This window comes from Erythrolamprus reginae, chromosome 2 (assembly GCF_031021105.1).
Source record: "Erythrolamprus reginae isolate rEryReg1 chromosome 2, rEryReg1.hap1, whole genome shotgun sequence".
NCBI lineage: Eukaryota > Metazoa > Chordata > Lepidosauria > Squamata > Dipsadidae > Erythrolamprus > Erythrolamprus reginae.
The window spans coordinates 347,357,136-347,373,439 of record NC_091951.1 but is presented as its reverse complement, the minus strand read 5'-3'; the positions used below and the strand labels follow the sequence as shown (position 1 = coordinate 347,373,439).

Here is a 16,304-nt window from a genome sequence, read left to right as displayed (position 1 = left end):
CGACTGTAGACAGTCTAAGCTTAAAGTTTTGGGGGTTTGGGGAAGAAACCACAGGTAGTGCATTCCAGGCATTGATCACTCTAAGTCTTATTTTCTGCAGTCAGGTTTGGAGCAGTTAACATTAAGTTTGAATCTATTGTGCCCTTGTGTATTGTGTATATGACCATTTCATATGTACAACTACTTCAGTTTTAACAACAACAACACACGAGCACATAACAGATACAAACTTAAAGTAAACCACTCCAAAGTCAACTACAGGAAATATGGCTTTAGTAACTGAGTAGTTGATGCATGGAACTCACTATCTGACTCCATAGTATCATCACCTAACCTCCAAAACTTTACTCTTAGACTATCCATTGTTGACCTCTCCCGATTCCTAAGAGGTCAGTAAGGGGCATGCATAAGTGTACCAGCGTGCCTACCGTCCCCTGTCCTAATGTTTCTCTTTTGCTAGTATCATGTATACAAACATTGTTACAGTGGTACCTCGGTTCTCGAGCACAATTCGTTCTGGAAGTGTGGTCGAGAACCAATTTGGTTGAGAACCGAAACAATTTAAGATAAATTCCCCTCCTCAGTTGTCTCTCCCTCTAGCTTGCCTGCTTCTGTCCCCGTCTCTCTCTCTCTCTGTAGCTTTCCGTCTTTTGTCTTCAGCTCTCTCACTCGCCCGCTTCTATCTCCGTCTCTCTCTCTCTCTCTCTGTAGCTTGCCAGCTTCTGTCTTCAGCTCTCTCACTTGCCCGCTTCTGTCCCCATCTCTCTCTCTCTCTCTCTGTAGCTTGCCGGCTTCTGTCTTCAGATCTCTCGAGTGTTCGAGTTCCAAATGTTTGTTTGGATTTCAGGGCAAAAGTTTCTTGAGTTTCCTCGTTGAATACCGATTTGTTCGAACTGAGAAGCGTTCGAAAACCGAGGTACCACTGTATATCTTTGTCTACTACCAATATGTACTTGAATAAATGAATAAATGAATGAATGAAAATGAATGAATGAATGAATGAATAAATAAATAAATAAATAAATAACCCAAGTGTATTTCAAGCATTGATCACTGTTGCTGAAGTGGTATTTTTTGCAGTCAGGTTTGGAGCGGTTTACATTAAGTTTGAATCTATTGTGTGCTCTTGTACTGTTGCAGTTGAAGTTGAAGCATTCATTGGCAGGTAAGACATTGTGGTAGATGGTTTTATGAACTACATTTAGATCAGATCGAAGCCTTGGAGTGTGAAAAACAGCACAACAAGCAAATCAGAAGTCCGTTTTTCCAATATGTAGGTTTACTTGTCCTTAAAAAAAAACAAAAAAAAAAACCAGCAACCACAGGAGGATCAAATGGCTGCTTTGGAGGAAATCAATACTGTGCCTTTGCAATCAATGGCGGTGGAAATGCTGAGTATGGAATGGAAAAACATTGGGACAATCAAGAGAGGAGGAAATGGTAAAAGTTTGTATGGTCCAAAGTGACTCCGCCAGGTGATGAGAAACCTGGGAGGAAGCATTTAGAGGCTTTCAAAGAGATTCAGATTTAAGGTACTCACTATCAATGAGTCGGAAATTCCACACTTACAACGTTCTGGTTTTACCCCTAGAATAATATTAAAGATACAGATAGCCCTCGACTTATGACCAATCGCTTCAAAGTTACAACGGACCCACCAAAACCTACTTATGACGCAATTTTGAAAATACAGCAGCTGAACACACAGAAATACCATAGTCATAGTCATGGCCATCGAGATAGAAAAACATCCCCAAAATATGAACAAGCGGGATGATACCTCTCGTTTACCAGACATCTGGAAACCAGCCCTCAAACGTATCCCAGCCATAGAAACCAGACTCAGAACACACATTGTAAAACAATCAAGTAGCCTGCAAGTTCCAACTACTCAGGATATCACGCCTAATCTACAACCATTAATTAATCAGCATACCTCAGCTACATCAACGACCCCAATTGTTACCCCACTGACTCACCAGGAAGTTTCTACACAGCAGGCAATTGCTGAGCCATCAAACCACACCCAGCCACCAGTATTTATAGAAGGAAGGCAGCTCAGGTCTCGCAGTGTTCGCCTGAGAACAAGGACAGAAACACCAGCCTGAAGATGACGAGTGAGACCTCGTCGAAACATCGCCAGAAATTTCCAAATCCTACACAGGAAGAAACCCGAATATACCAAGACCGTCATACCTGTACCCATGAAAATAAAATTCTACACAAACATAATATCAAAACTTCATTTGTCACTAACCAAAAAATATCAAACATCCTAAGAAACCCAAAAGATAAAATCCAACTTGAAAACCAAGGAATCTATGAAATCCCTTGCAAAACATGTGCAGCCACATACATTGGACAAACTAATCAAAGAGTAAACACACGCATTGCAGAACATAAGAATGCAGTCAAAAAGGGGGGGAAAACTTCCTCCCTTGTCCAGCACATTAAAAAAACAGAGCATGAAATTGACTTTGAAAAAACTAAATTACTTTCCAAAACAGAAAATGTATACAAAAGAATTATCATGGAAGCCATAGAGATAGAAAAACACCCCCTCAGCATGAACAAACGAGATGACACGTCCCGCCTGCCAGAGATTTGGAAACCAGCCTTAAACAAAAAAACATATCCTCACCATCACCATGTCAATCCTTCAACGAAATGTGATTCCACCAACCAATCAAATCATTAAAACATAGCCACCCAATCTATTTGCTACATTCAAACCAAAGCTCCACCCCCACCACTATGGCAGTTGCAAACAAACTATATTTACAGCAGCACGAAGCTTAAAACTTCAGCCTGATGATGGTGAATGTGATTTCACTGAAACATTGCATAGACACTCAAAATATTACACGGGGCAAAACCCGAACTCAGAACAATCTAGAGAGAGACAGAGACAGAGACAGAGACAGACAGAGACAAAGACAGAGATAGGAAGACAGAGACAGACAGACAGACAGACAGACAGACAGACAGACAGACAGACAGACAGACAGACACAGACAGAGGAGGGAGAAGAAGAGGAGAGATAGAATGGTAAGATGTGTGGCCAATAAATTTTATACATCAATAAATATACAGTAAAGAATAATATAATATAAGAATAATTATTTTTGTTTTGGTTCTGTTTTTGCTTTTTCTTGTACTTTGTGTTTTTCTTTTCTTTGTATGTCTTTAAATGTAGATGAAATAATGATTATAATGTAATTATGTAATGGTTGAGTGATGTCTTTTTAAATGTATATATACTTAATAAAATTGTTGTTGTTGTTTTTTTAAAAAAGAAGAAACACAATCACAGAGAAGTGCATGAAAATGTTCAGAACTGCAATGCACATACTTGTTAAAAACCAATTACATTCTTTGTTCATTAAAATAATTCAAAAATATAAATGTGAGGTGCAGAGAAGCCAAAACTGACAAATTTATCTGGTTTCATCTACCAGCTCCTGCAACATTCCTTCATAATCTCAACACAATTTTTCTAATTAACCAAATCTTTAAGGCTAGATTTAATTGAGCTGCCGCCTTCTCCCAGCCTAGAAAAGAAATCATTATTTCTTTTTTTAAAACCCACAAAATACCTTGTAATGAAACTATTAACTTCTGCTTCTTCTTGCCTTCTCATCTTTACAACGAAGACTTTAGCCCAACTTATAAAAGCAAAAAGTTTTAAAAAGTGTATGGGGAGAGTTAATTAAATTCAGAGGGAAGGTGTCAAGAGTTGTCAGGATTTCCGGGAGAGGTTTAATCAAAAATGTTAAGCTCTTGTTGTTAAGAATGGATAACCATTAAAAGCCTTTTCAAAGAAGGATAAAGGCAATTGGTAACGAACCTTGTGCCATGTTCACAGCCAGCCTCTGTTTGTCACATATAGGGTCGAACATCGAGCTGATGAGAGCATGAGTGACTGTGAGCAGTAACTCCCAGTCCAAATAGGACCGCAACTGGTGCACCAGGCGAACCTGGGCAAACCCCCCCCCCCCTCTATTTTAATGTTTAATGTTTCCAAATGTAAAATAATGCACTTGGGGAAAAGGAATCCTCAATCTGAGTATTGCATTGGCAGTTCTGTGTTAGCAAAAACTTCAGAAGAGAAGGATTTAGGGGTAGTGATTTCTGACAGTCTCAAAATGGGTGAGCAGTGTGGTCGGGCAGTAGGAAAAGCAAGTAGGATGCTTGGCTGCATAGCTAGAGGGATAACGAGCAGGAAGAGGGAGATTGTGATCCCCTTATATAGAGCGCTGGTGAGACCACATTTGGAATACTGTGTTCAGTTCTGGAGACCTCACCTACAAAAAGAGATTGACAAAATTGAACGGGTCCAAAGACGGGCTACAAGAATGGTGGAAGGTCTTAAGTATAAAACGTATCAGGAAAGACTTCATGAACTCAATCTGTATAGTCTGGAAGACAGAAGGGAAAGGGGGGACATGATCGAAACATTTAAATATGTTAAAGGGTTAAATAAGGTTCAGGAGGGAAGTGTTTTTAATAGGAAAGTGAACACAAGAATAAGGGGACACAATCTGAAGTTAGTTGGGGGAAGCAACGTTTTTCACTGAAAGAGTAGTAGATCCTTGGAAAAAACTTCCAGCAGACGTGGTTGGTAAATCCACAGTAACTGAATTTAAACATGCCTGGGATAAACATATATCCATCCTAAGATAAAATACAGGAAATAGTATAAGGGCAGACTAGATGGACCATGAGGTCTTTTTTCTGCCGTCAGTCTTCTATGTTTCTATGTTTCTATTGGAACACTGCAATTGTGCCTCCCCTAGTCCTTTTTTTCACTAGACTAGATATACCCAATTCCTGCAACTGTTCTTCATATGTTTTAGCCTCCGGTCCACTAATTAACTTTGTTGCTCTGCTCTGCACTCTTTCCAGACTCTCCCTCATCCTGAATTTTCCCACAAAACTTTAGTTATGAAAGAAAACTCTTCCTTGTGAACTGCTTTGAGTTTCTGGAGAAGAAGCGGTCATAAATCTCATCAATGAATCAATAGATGAATAGAAACACCTTGGAAGAAAAGAGCAGAGCAAGTTCTCAGCAGGTCAAGGCTTGCTTGCTCAAAACCTAGGAAGAACTACTTACTTAAAAAAAAAAAACAAGCTCGTGCGTTGTTCTATTATTTTTTAAACACCCTTCCATTATTTATTGCTTCCTCCGCTCCCTGTTTTATTGGCGAGCTGAGATATTTTTTATTGGTTTTAAATTAGGCTTTCAAAATTTTTATTTTATGATTTTGGAGGAATTGAAAGCTATTAACATTTAAGTATAAATTTAAACCTAAAAACCCGGCTCTTTTCATTGTTGTCAGCAAAGGGCATTCAGGGAGTCAAGGCAAGCTCTATTCATGGAAGGAAAAAAAGTAAAGAAATAAACAATAAATAGCATTTGTTTTTCTTCGGTTAACAGGATAACAGAGTTGGAAGGCACCTTCTAGTCCTACCCCTCCTCCTCAAATAGGAGACCCTACACCAGTGATGGCGAACCTATGGCATGGGTGCACAGGTGGCACACGGAGCCATATCTACTGGCATGTGAGCCGTTGCCCTAGCTCAGCTCCAATGTGCATGTGTGTGCTGGCCATCTGATTTTTGGCTTGCACAGAGGCTCTGGGAGAGCATTTTTGGCTTACAGAGAGCCTCCAGGGGGATGGGGAGGTATTTTTACCCTCCCTCGGCTCCAGGGAAGACTTTGGAACCTGGGGAAGGAGAAACATGAGCCTACTGGGCCCACCAGAAGTTGGGAAACAGGCCATTTCCAGCTTCCAGTGGGCCTGCAGGAAGTAGGGAAAGTTGTTTTCACTCTCCGCAGGGATTGAATTATGGGTGTGAGCACTTGCACATGCGTGATAGTGCTCGTGCGTGCTCTTTTGGCACTCGAGAAAAAAAAGGTTCGTCATCACTGCCCTGTACTATTTTAGCCACGTTGTCTAAAATTTTGCTTTGGAAGAACAAAGGGGAGACAAACTCTTTGTTCTCTGTGTCCCAGAAATGGTAGGTAATATAATTTCCCCACCAATCCCTTTCAGGAGATCAAGAAAGCACTGAATCAGAGCTACAATACAGGTAGTCCTCAACTTAGGACCACCATTCAACCCCCAAATTGCTGTTGCTAAGCAAAAAAAAAGATGTTAACAGAGTTTTGTCCTATTGGGGAAAGTACACCAAAAAAAGGAACCACTAAATACCTCCAGAACCACCTTCTACCACACGAATCCCAGCGGCTGATAAGGTCCCATAGAGTTGGCCTTCTCCGGGTCCCGTCAACCAAACAATGTTGTTTTGCGGGCCCCAGGGGAAGAGCCTTCTCTGTGGCGGCCCCAGCCCTCTGGAATTAATTCCCCCCGGAGAGTAGAATGGCCCCCACCCTCCTTGTCTTTTGCAAGTTACTCAAGACCCACCTATATCTCCAGGCATGGGGGAACTAAGACATCTCCATCAGGCTTTCTTATATTTTATGTTTGGTATGTATGTGTTGTATGGTTTTTAAATTGTTGGGGTTTTTTAATGTAATTTTATTATTAGATTTGTTTCATTATTATACTGTTTTTTGTTACTGTTGTGAGCCGCCCCAAGTCTTCGGAGAAGGGTGGCATACAAATCTAATAAATAAATAAATAATAAATAAAGGGGGGCCCTGAGTGATGAGATTGTCTCCCCCCCCCACATATGCTGGGAGGGGGCACTGGGCCAGATTATCTCAGGGACCGCCTTCTGCCGCATGAATCCCAGCGACCAGTTAGGTCCCACAGAGTGGGCCTTCTCCGAGTCCCGTCAACTAAACAATGTCGGTTGGCAGGGCCCAGGGGAAGAGCCTTCTCTGTGGCGGCCCCGGCCCTCTGGAACCAACTCCCCCCAGAGATTAGAATAGCCTTTCATAAGCTCCTCAAAACCCACCTCTGCCATCAGGCATGGGGGAACTAAGATAATATTTCCCCCTAGGCTTCTACAATTTATGCATGGTATGTTTGTACGTATGATTGGTTTTATAACAAGGGTTTTTAGCTGTTTTAGTATTGGATTTTTACATTCTGTTTTTGTCACTGTTGTTAGCCGCCCCGAGTCCACGGAGAGGGGACAGATCCAATAAATAAATAAATAAATAAATATTATGAATGATTGAATTGGATGAATGTGCATGACTGTATATGTGGTTTTTCTAACATTTTTAGTAATTTTATATAATTATTTTTAAAGAAATTTGAATTTCTTTATATGTATTGTTGCATTTATAATGTTGTACGCCGCCCTGAGTCACCTCGAGAAGGGCAGCATAGAAATCTAATAAATAAATAATACATACATACATACATACATACATACATACATACTGAATAAGGACATACAAAAATGGCTGGATAAACAAAGCAAGTCACTCACATGCTTATCTTTATACTTTCATCTCAATAAATACTTACATACTTACTTATTGATATCTCTATATAGCCGTAAGCTAATATATTTAACCATCTATCTACTTCATTCTTTAGAATAAAAATAAATATATTGTATATAGGTGGGTAAAGATCTGTAAAAACATGATATAGAGCGCTGGTGAGACCACATTTGGAGTACTGTGTTCAGTTCTGGAGACCTCACCTACAAAAAGATATTGACAAAATTGAACGGGTCCAAAGACGGGCTACAAGAATGGTGGAAGGTCTGAAGTATAAAACGTATCAGGAAAGACTTAATGAACTCAATCTGTATAGTCTGGAAGACAGAAGGAAAAGGGGGGACATGATCGAAACATTTAAATATGTTAAAGGGTTAAATAGGGTTCAGGAGGGAAGTGTTTTTAACAGGAAAGTGAACACAAGAACAAGGGGACACAATCTGAAGTTAGTTGGGGGAAAGATCAAAGGCAACATGAGAAAGTATTATTTTACTGAAAGAGTAGTAGATCCTTGGAACAAACTTCCAGCAGACGTGGTTGGTAAATCCACAGTAACCGAATTTAAACATGCCTGGGATAAACATATATCCATTGTAAGATAAAATACAGGAAATAGTAAAAGGGCAGACTAGATGGACCATGGGGTCTTTTTCTGCCGTCAGTCTTCTATGTTTCTATGTTTCTAAAGCAGTTCCAAAAGACTTAAAACAACCCTTCCCCATTTAAGAAATTCAAACCCCAAAGCAAAAGCACCTGCTGAAAAGAAAACTCAGAAATCAAATGGCTGTTACAAAAGTAACAAAGTTGACCACAGAAACACTTAAGCAGAGCAATAAAGATAAGCAGGATCAGGCTAAAAATAACTCACCAAGGCACACCAGAACACCTTTTTCCTGCCTCTCTGACAGGATTAACCCTTAGGATAAGGAGAAAAACTCCAAGGATCCAGGACCAGGTTTAACCCATTAAAGCAGGAAAGACAAAAACCCAGGGACGATGCACATCAAAACCCAACAAACTGCAGGAGCTTCAAAGGAAAATTAAGTATAAAAGGGTACAGGTTTGCCATCCCAATCTGCTTGCAAGCCAGGACTGCTTGAGCTGTATCACTACTTTATCTTGCCTTCCTGAATTAAAGAGTTCTGCTTTCTGGCACCTTGCTCTGGTGTCAATTTCTTTTCAGCGTCAGTGACTGCTACACAGCTGGGGAACCAACCAGGTTTCTTCCAACATCATTTTACACAACAGCGGTTAAGTGAATCACTGCAGTTGTTAAGTTAGCAAAATGGTTGTTGTTGAGTGAATCTGACTTCCCCATTGACATTGCTCCAGAAACTTTCCTGAAGCCTGGGGAGGGTGAAAACAGCCTCCCCACATCCTCCAGAAGGCCAAAACTCAGCTGGCCAGCACACCCATGCATGCTTGGGCTGACATAGGGCAACTCCCCATATGCCTTCAGATATGGCTCTGTGTGCCACCTGTGGCATGTGTGCCATAGATTCACCATCACTGACCTACAAGGTCCCTTCCAACTCTGTTAATCTGTACATTTGTATAAGTGAAAAACTTGGTTTGGCAAGGGGTGTATCAATGTATTGCTTGTGTGAGGAAACATACCATATTTTTGGAGGTGTATTCCAAAAGTAATGTAATTATTTTTTAAAAAAGTAATTTATTGAACAGATTTGTACAAACACTTAAAATTCTTCAAAGTACTGTCCTTGGGCCTCCACACATTTTTTCTAGCGACTCTGCCATTACCGGTACGTGCCCTGGAAGGCGTCTTCGGGGACCTCTCGCAAGGTCTTTGTCACAGCTGATTGGATCTCTCCTATGGATGAAAAACGGGTTCCTTTCAGGGCTGCCTTAATCCGAGGGAACAAAAAGAAGTCTGCTGGAGCGACGTCAGGACTATAGGAGGGTGGGGCAGCGTTGGCACCTGGTGTTTAGCCAGGAACTCGCGGACTCGTAGCGCATTGTGGCAAGGCGCATTGTCATGATGGAGTTGCCAGGTAGTGGAGATGTCTTTTCTCATCATGATGACCCTTTTTCGGAGTCTTTCCAGCACATCCACATAGTAGGCAGCGTTAATTGTCTGTCCTTGAGGAACAAACTCCTTATGGACCACTCATTTACTGTCAAAAAAGACAATGAGCATTGTTTTCATTTTTGATTTGCTCATTCTTGCCTTTTTGGACTTGGGAGACTGGCGGTGTGCCACTCAGAGCTTTGGCCTTTTGTTGCTGGGTCATATTCAAAAACCCAGATTTCATCACTAGTGATGACGTTGTCCAAATAATCAGGTTCAATTTCTATACATTGCAAAAGTTCAAAGGTTTTTCGTGACACGGTCGGCGTGCAGAGGTTTACAATAACTGACGTCCTGCCGCTTCCACAGCTTGGAGAGCACTGAGACTGGTTTTGCGGCAAATCTTAGCGTCACCTCACCTATTCCAAGTGCTTCAGTCCCACTCCGACCAATAGGAGTGGCGCGGGAAATTCAATTGCATTACTTTTGGAACGCACCTGTAAGATACACTTTTTTCCTTCCTAAAAGAGGCTGATAATTTGGGTGCGTCTTATACTCTGAATGTAGCTTTTTTCAAAGCTTTTTTTTCCAGCCCTAACTAGGTGCTAATGATGTTCCCAGCTTTTACCGGCTTGCAAGATCTTTCATTGTTAATTTTTGCAAATAATATTTTCCAAGCCCTAAGTCTTTGCAGGGTTTTTTTTATTGCTCTAATTGCTCCAAATATTTCTTTCCAGGTGATAATGATGTTCCCAGCTCTTTCTGGCTTGCAAGCTCTTTCATTGTTACTCTCTCCGAATAAGGTTTTTTTATAAGCCCTAACCAGGGGATAAAATAATGTGCTGAAACTGTCCAGACTAAGGACGCTAGCCAGATGAATACCTGGTAAGCAGATTCTTTTCCCTATTTTCCTCCCCAAAAACTAAGGTGCGTCTTATACTCCGAAAAATATGGTAGCTTGAATCAGGGATGACTAGAAACTTGGCATGTACTATATGAGAGTGGAATGATAAAAGGAAACAAATGAAGCATCTTCAAACACTGTCCAGGAAAAATATTGAAGTTTTGATTGAAGGATGAGGAACAGAAGGATGCTTATATTATCATTTAAAGTCATCTGCCGATTCCTCAGGACAGGAGATACATACAAACAACAGACAAACACACACACACACACACACACACATTCAGAGAAGACAACAGAGATTCTGCTTTCAGATCTATCAACGGTTTTAAAATTAATTTTTAATTTGCATTTTAAAAAATTTACATAGTGCTGGTACAGCTTAACAGGCCCCTAATGTTTGATGCAATCTGTTTCTAGATCTTACAAAAACTCTGTAATTCTCCCATCGCTTCAGTGGAAAAGGATAGGGGATACGGATAGAAAAGGAAGGAACCAGACCCAAGAAAGACCTGGATCATAGAGTTACAGATCTTAAAACAAGGACTATTTGCAGGGAAGCATTCTTTTTGTATTGCAAGGAGCACTCTTCCCAAAACAACCAGGTAGTCTGTACAATTTCTCTTAAGCAGTCATTAAGTACTTAGCTAGCAGCTGTGAAGAAACTTCACACCCCTTCTTCTTCCAACGAAGTGAGACACACACACACACACACACACACACACACGTTGCTCTGCTTTGGTTTCAAAGGCATGAAAAAGCAACAAAGTCCAGCAACACAAGATTCTTGATGAACTCCGATCAGATATTCTTCCACAACGGCCAAACCCACATGCTGCTATTTATAGCAGCAGCCCTAATTACTGGAGCCCCACCCAAACACAGTTGGCCTCCCTTATCTCCTGTAATATGTCCTTACTTGGTCTCTTCTACGCATAATTCTGCGCTTGTGTGGGTCCAAAACGTCATCATCCGAATCAATGGAAGATAAGGGAGATTGACTGCCTGGGCTGTGTGCCAAGCCATCCTCTGCCAAGTCACTCCCACCTTCTTCTTCGTCCGAGGAAACTAAACTCTGAACTGACTCTGTCGGCAATAACACAGGCCTGTGACATGTTGAATTTCCCCCTGCATCCACCTCCACATTACCTGGGGCAGGAGCTGGGCCAGAGCCAACCACAACAATATATGGACACAACGAGAATATATCTGCTGTGAACTCTGCATTGGTGACAGAAAAGGCAGCCAGCCAGTAAACCCTCTGCTTCATTCAGTTGCCCCGACTTAACCCCAATGATTATGGGGTCATTTTTTTAAAAGGTTGCTCAACCATGTTTCTAATGAAAGTTATGTCTTGAGTTTGATTGGAAAATTACAAGAGGCATAACTGGTTTTTCCTACCTTCCTTCTTTCTTTCTTTCTTTCTTTCTTTCTTTCTTTCTTTCTTTCTCTTTCTTTTTTTGGAAGGAAGCAAAGTCTATCTCAGCTTTGGAAATATTTTTTGTTGGTGCTGAGGGGGGGAAAACCCTCACAAAGCTTTGCAAAGGAATATATGTTATGGTGGTACATACAAATTTATAATCTGCAAACTCGTCAACTAATCTAAATCCTGGAGCTTTTTTCTGGGAAATATTCAATGCTCGGTTTATTCTTAGGGATTTTTAAAAAAGGTGGGCACCATTATAACCCCCAAAAGATACAGCTGCTTTAAAGAGTTGCAGGCAGCTGCTGTGCTTGCATTCATTTGGAAAGGGGATCATATTGCCCGAAAATCCAAAAGTGGGTCTATGACGGTGATGGTGAACATTAGTGGCACATGGAGCCATATCTGATAGCACATGAGGTGTTGCCCTGTGTCATTTCCAGCACTGGCCAGCTAATTTTTAGCCTTCTTTATGGAAGGGAAGGAAAGGAAAGGAAAGGAAGTGAATAAAAGGATGAAGAAGGCAAGGGAAGATTCAGTATCTTTCATATTCTGTAATCCATTTTTCAAGGAGAACACTACATGTTCTAAATATATTCCTTCACTCAGCACATAGAAAACCTTTAGCTGGTTAAGAGTGTCACCTAGTGGAGAAGACTACCACAGCTAGATAATTTCCTTCCTTTATTTATTGGATTTGTATGCCGCCCCACTCCACAGACTCGGGGTGGCTAACAACAGTGACAAAAAACAGCATGTAACAATCCAATACTAAAACAACTAAAAAAACCTTATTATAAAACCAAACATACATACAAACATACCATGCATAAATTGTAAGGCCTAGGGGGGAAGAATATCTCAGTTCCCTCATGCCTGACAGCAGAGGTGGGTTTTAAGGAGCTTACAAAAGGCGAGGAAGGTGGGGGCAATTCTGATCTCTGGAGGGAGTTGGTTCCAAAGGGCCGGGGCCGCCACAGAGAAGGCTCTTCCCCTGGGTCCCGTCAAACGACATTGTTTAGTTGACGGGACCCAGAGAAGGCCAACTCTGTGGGACCTAACTGGTCGCTGGGATTCGTGCAGCAGAAGGCGGTCCCTGAGATAATCTGGTCCGGTGCCATGAAGGGCTTTATAGGTCATTACCAACACTTTGAATTGTGACCAGAAACTGATCGGCAACAATTGCAGACTGCGGAGTGTTGGTGTAACATGGGCATATTTGGGAAAGCCCATGACTGCTCTCAAAGCTGCATTCTGCACGATCTGAAGTTTCCGAACACTTTTCAAAGGTAGCCCCATGTAGAGAGCATTACAGTAGTCAAACCTCGAGGTGATGAGGGCATGAGTGACTGTGAACAATGACTCCCGGTCCAAATAGGGCCGCAACTGGTGCACCAGGCGAACCTGGGCAAATGTCCCCCCTTGCCACAGCTGAAAGATGTTTCTCTAATGTGAGCTGTGGATCGAGGAGGACGCCCAAGTTGCGGACCCTATCTGAGGGGGTCAATAACTCCCCACCCCAGGGTGATGGACGGACAGATAGAATTGTCCTTGGGAGGCAAAACCCACAGCCACTTCCTTCCTTCCTTCCTTCCTTCCTTCCTTCATACCTTCATACCTACCTACTTACCTACCTTCCCTCCTCCATCCCTCCCTCCCTTGCCTGACACAAGAATGTGTTTCATTTTTTCCCTCTTCATCCCATTTCCATTGTAGAAAAACAGGTTACTGATACTAGTTGAGTTTTGAGCGCCTGCTTGGTTAGTGACTGTATCTCAGTTTCTGATCTTCCGTACAACTTCAGGTCATCCATATAAGATCAGAAACTGAGATACAGTCACTAACCAACACGGTGCGAATCTTCAGCAATGACATCAGCATGGAGTTTGGCCTGGATAAATATGCCACGGTGGCAATGAAAAAGGGGGAAATCACTGAAAGTGAGGGCATTGAAATGCCAAATGGTCAAACCATCACGTGCCACCAGCCAGAAGCCTTCAGATACTTGAGCATGTTGCAACTGGATAATATCAAGCATGGTCATGTGAAAGCTGTGATCAGCAAAGAGTACATCCAGAGGACCAGAAAAATTTTGAAGAGCAAACTGAACGGGGGCAACACTATCAAGGCTATAAATACTTGGGCCATACCTGTCATCGTCATCATTATTCTTATTCTTATTCTTATTCTTATTCTTATTCTTATTCTTATTCTTATTCTTATTCTTATTCTTATTCTTATTCTTATTCTTATTCTTATTCTTATTCTTATTCTTATTCTTATTCTTATTCTTATTCTTATTCTTATTCTTATTCGATTTATTTAGATTTAGATTTATTGGATTTATATGCCGCCCCTCTCGAAACATAGAAGACTGACGGCAGAAAAAGACCTCATGGTCCATCTAGTCTGCCCTTATACTATTTCCTGTATTTTATCTTACAATGGATATATGTTTATCCCAGGCATGTTTAAATTCATTTGCAGTGGATTTACCAACCACGTCTGCTGGAAGTTTGTTCCAAGGATCTACTACTCTTTCAGTAAAATAATATTTTCTAATGTTGCTTCTGATCTTTCCCCCAACTAACTTCAGATTGTGTCCCCTTGTTCTTGTGTTCACTTTCCTATTAAAAACACTTCCCTCCTGAACCTTATTTAACCCTTTAACACATTTAATACTGCTCAGTTCGGGTCGTATGTGACCCGAAGCCAAGTTTGAGTCCCTGTAAAAAATTTTCCCTGCAATTCTGTAACTTGAAATTTCATGACTTTTCATCATTTCAGGGGTTCTCTCTATGAGAATTTTTTTTGGGGGGTGAGGGGTTTCTTTCTTGCTGAAAAACAAAAAGTCACACTTCTTGTGTTCCCGGGTTACCCTGACCCGGACCGAAAACTCTTAATTTGAAGTGCTTATGTTTGGTCAATTTGAATACTTTTTTCACTTGGAAAGTAGTCCGAACATTTCTGCACACAATGATATGAAAATTGAAATGAAAAAAATAATTCTTATTGGTTTATTTTGCTGATAGAATGTGCCCCCCCCCCGTTTTTGTGAAATATTTTTCAATTTATGGATAGTTCTGCTTGCAAAATGTGTTCAATTTTACTAAAGTTGGTGTGGGATTGGTAGTTTGAACATTTCTGAATATAAGAAAACTATAAATGAACTGAAAGAAATGTTTCTTATTGGTTGTTTACAATCATAAATAAGCCCTCCTCCCCCCCCTTGGCTGCTTGCAAACATTTTCACTTTATATTTACGCAAGCTTCAAATCCGAAATATTTTTAATATCTTATGCATTAATTTACTCAATTTAACATTGCTGATCATCAAAAAAATATTTTTGGGGTGGTGGCTAATTCTTTTCTGGGCAAAAAATAATAATCACTTCGAGTCTGTTTCTGGTCGTATATGACCGGACCAAAAATAATTTTTTTAGGTACTTGAATTTGATCTTTTTGAAAACTTTTTCAACTGGAAAACTAGTTTGAACATTTATGAACATAATAATATGAAAATTGAACTGAAAAAAATGAGGCTTATATTTTTATTTTTATCAAAAAGCCCCTCCCCCCCATGTTTTCTGAATTGTGTTTCGATTTATACTTTTTTTACGCTACAAATCTCTAAGGAATATTCCCCCAAAAGTTTTGATATACTAAATTGAACAATCCTGAACATAAGAAAAATAGAAATGAACTGAAAATTCTTATTGGTTTATTTTTGCCACAAAAGGGCCACTCCCCGGCCTTATAAACCTAAAACAAATCCACAAACATGGGGGTGGAGGCACATTTATGTGCAAAATAAATCAATAAGGATTAATTTTTTCAGTTCAATTTTCATTCCATTGTGTGCAGAAATGTTCAAACTTGTTTCCAGGTGAAAAAAGCTTTCCAAAAGACCAAATATAAGTACCTAAAATGATCAATTTGCAGTCCGGGTCAAATAGACCCGGGAACATAAGATTAGGGAGGTTTTTTGAACTGAGCAGCAGGGTTAAATGTTTCGATCATGTCCCCCCTTTTCCTTCTGTCCTCCAGACTATACAGATTGAGTTCATGAAGTCTTTCCTGATACGTTTTATGCTTAAGACCTTCCACCATTTTTGTAGCCCGTCTTTGGACCCGTTCGATTTAATCCATATCTTTTTGTAGGTGAGGTCTCCAGAACTACTACTACTACTACTACTACTACTACTACTACTATTATTATTACTGTTGTTGTTGTCATTATTATTATTATTATTATTATTATTATTATTATTATTATTAACACGGTAGCACACACGCACGTGCCCACACCCATTCCTTCCCTCCATGCATACACACACACACACTACTGCCGTCCCCTGCACATGAACACAATCCCCCCATCCCCGCGCATGCACCCAGGCCTCATTGAAGCCTGGGAATGTGAAAAAATGGGCAAACCGGAAGTTCGGTAAAACAGACTTCCGGTTTGCACATTATGCTGTTTTTCACACTCTGGAGCCTTCGGGAAAGCTTCCTGAAGCCCCGA

The 16,304-nt window shown here is 40.7% G+C and overlaps 1 protein-coding gene across 1 annotated transcript in view; it reads left to right on the top strand.

Moving 5' to 3' along the window:
- The window catches only part of SETBP1 (SET binding protein 1), a 786,996-nt gene that overhangs the window by 113,833 nt on the left and 656,859 nt on the right, over positions 1 to 16,304 (top strand). The gene's annotated exons all lie outside the window — the stretch shown is intronic.